Here is a 3428-nt window from a genome sequence, read left to right on the forward strand (position 1 = left end):
ACCATCTCAATTTCAGAGTCATGGCTAGAATGCACATGACTAAGGTAGCCAGATAGCACATCACTAATACTCAGGTGAGCATATTGAGAGATGTCAAACCACACTTTTTGCTTTTCCAAAGCCTCTTGCTTGGCGGAGTGTCTGGCTAGCACAGTTGGATTGCCCGGTTCAACAAATCTACTACCAGTGATTAAAACGTCACTGTCATATGTCGCCGACGGGTTAGATGAGCTTGACGGTTCAATAGTAGATGGATTGAGAACAGTATCATCAACAGACGGCTCAGGAGGATCTATTTGAACATTCACAGTCAGGTCTTCTAGTGCTTCAGGTTGTCCCGGGGCAAGAGTCGGTAATGCCGGTTCAGCGGCTTTTGGTCCTTCAGTCGGCTTAATCACCCTTGCCTTCTTGGGTTTTGCTTGACCACTAAGAGGAATTCGATGAATCAGTATAATGATACGGACATAGAGATGCAAAAGAAGGATAATTATCTTTACCCAGGGGCAGTCTTGAAAGCCGGAAGTTGAGTTTGTGAAGAATCACCAGAAGAACAAGAGACCTCCTGCAAAAGTGAAATCAGAATTAAAAAGAGCAAGGAAATAGATTCATTAATAAAGGCAAAAGTCAAAGGTGAAAGAAACCTCATTCTGGCGTTTCTGAGGAGTTTTTGGTAAGTCGGAGGGCAGTTCATTGTCGTCACTGTTCTGGGTCTGACGGCGGCTCTCATGTTGCTGTTTTTTCAAAAGAAAATGAGGATCCAAATAAGCCAAAGGGTGTGAAAACCTTACTTTCCGGGTTACCAGTTGAGGTTTCTGTCTTGGCAAAGGTTCTGAGTCAGAGGAAATAATTACCTCTTCTTCTACTGCCTAGCTGGCCCCCCGTGTCATCATGGCAATAGTCAGTGTCAATAAGGTTGTTAAAAAGCAGGCCAAGAGAGTCAAGGGCTACCTCCGACTCAGAGGCGTCATCCAACTTGAGAAGATCAGAAGCAGTTGGTTTCTTTTGGGGTTTTCTAGTTGCCTTCTTGGCGGCTATTGCGGGGGCTCTAGCTTTTTTGGCAGCCTCATGATCATATTTGGCTTTCCAAAACTCAGATTTAGCCTGTAGGAAAGTAACAGGTTGAAACTCAAGCAAAAACTTCACTACTTAGGAAAAAGAAGTCAAGGGAATTTACCTCTGGTGCCGAATTAAGTTTGCAGAAAGGATTCAATCCAACTTTACTGCAGTCTTCGTATTTACTGTTTACAAGGGTGGTTGACATTTCAACAATGTCCTCTTCAGTCAGTTGTAGAGAACTATGATGTAGAGGGTCATCTGGTCCTCAGGCATAGTTATACATCAAGTCAGATCGGCGACTCAGAGGGATGAACTGCCATGCGATCCAACAACGGATCAAGTCAACTCCAGTTAAGCCGTTTCACAACAAGGCTTGAACCCTTTTGATGGTTGGGATGAGCTTCTTACATTCAGTGACAGAAAGCTTGTTAGGGAGTGAAAACTTAGCGTCAAGACGCTCCGCGCGATAACCCGACATTGTTTTTTCATCAGCTGGCGATGTGTCTTTGCAATAAAACCAAGTTGGGTTCCAATCCTTGGGATGGCTTGGTAAGACTACTAAGGGAAAGACAACATCCCGTCTATGCTGAATCAAAATTCCACCAAGTTCCATGCTGGGGCTGTTGGTGTATTCATTCTGGCGGTTCAAATAGAAATACTCTTTGAAGAGTTCAACAATAGGTTCTTCTTGAAGATAAACCTCGCAGAGAACTTGGAAATTGTAGATATTTGATATTGAATTGGGTCCAAGATCTTGTGGATGAAGCTTGAAAAAGTGCAGAACATCTCTGAAGAATTTTGAGCCGGGCGGTGAAAACCCCCGGTTCATATGGTCAGTAAAGACGATGACTTCACCATCTTTGGGCTGAGGTCGTTCTTCGTCCGGGTCAGGGGCGCGATAGGACATAATGCTCTTCTCTGGTAAATATCCAATGGTGACAAAATCCTTCAGAGTGTCATCAGTAACTATGGAAGGGACCCAGTTGCAAACTGTCATCGTCTTTGGCGGCATGGTGAGAGGACAAGCTAAAAAGGAAGTAATTACCGGTTTAAGTTAAATGGTGGAATCACAGGTTAAATACAGATGCGTAATGGCGGCTTAAATAATGGCTAATGATATATGAAGGAAAAATGAGCCGGCATGATAAGCCGCCATGACTAAAGGTATTCAAAAATTGCCAGCGACAAGAAATTGGCTAAGTACCGAGAGAAACAAGTTTCACAAGCTGTTGCTACTATTTTGGATCAAGATTGTTCAAAAAAAAGGAAAATAAATCTAGACCTAAAAAACCAGTATAGAGGAGTTCATCAGTTCTAAGGAGGCCTTTGTACAAGAAAAGGGGATCTACTAGCATCTGAAATGGATGTGAAACAGCTGCCGCATGAGTTCCATACTTCTTTTAGATCAAAAGAGGATGCGGTAGAGAAAACTATGAAGAATCCGTGATGAACAATGAAGAACACAGAAGAACTTGCAAACCCTAATGCGGATCTAAGGTGGGGAAAAGCAAAAACTTATGGACGCAGATCTACTACGGAGGGTCGCCGCCGTTCTCTGGACAAGCTCAGGTTGATTCAGCGGCCAAGGTTGAGGACGACGGCGAGCGCTGCGGCGGCGGCAGAGCTTGAGCGACAGAGGGGTTGCGAGAGAAGGAAGAAGAAGAATGCGGAGGGCCAGCCGTGCCTATTTATAAGGAGATAGGCGAACAGGCAGGTGCGAAAAACGAGGAAGGCGAATGAAAGTTATCCATCTAGATGGATGCCTCGATTTTCGGAAAGACATTAAGATAAAGATCCGTTAAGGTGACGTCGTGGCAGGATTCTACAAATTCCAGAGATGATGTCATGGCGGGTTACAAGGTTTTCACGGCAGTGGTAGATGGATTTTTTCTAAGTGTTGAAGATTGACATGAACATGGTTCAAATCAACCTGGGGCCTAATGTTGGGGATATGACTACCAGGTATGACCCGCCCAGGAGGGGCCGGGTCAACTACAAATGGCGGTTTACATAAATAAAGCCCATGAGTATACAAGATGACAGTTTACGATTAGGCTTATAATAGGCCCAAGCCAGGAGGCGGCTCATGGCCCGTAAGTATAAACTGCCATGTATGAGTAGACTTGTAATGCGAGGCATATAATATACGTCGCCGAGTTGGACACGTTGTATGAGCCGGCCGGGACTCTGTAGGCCGCAGGGCGTCAACCCGTGTATATAAGGGGACGACCTGGCGGCGGCTTAGGGCAAGAAACAACAGATCGAGAGCCAAGTCAAGCGGATTCGCTCCTTGGTCATCGAAACCTAGCAATACCATAACAACTGGACTAGGCCTTTACCTTCACCGCAAGGGGCCGAACCAGTATAAACCT

The sequence above is a fragment of the Triticum dicoccoides genome, chromosome 3A, assembly GCF_002162155.2.
Source record: "Triticum dicoccoides isolate Atlit2015 ecotype Zavitan chromosome 3A, WEW_v2.0, whole genome shotgun sequence".
Classification (NCBI taxonomy): domain Eukaryota; kingdom Viridiplantae; phylum Streptophyta; class Magnoliopsida; order Poales; family Poaceae; genus Triticum; species Triticum dicoccoides.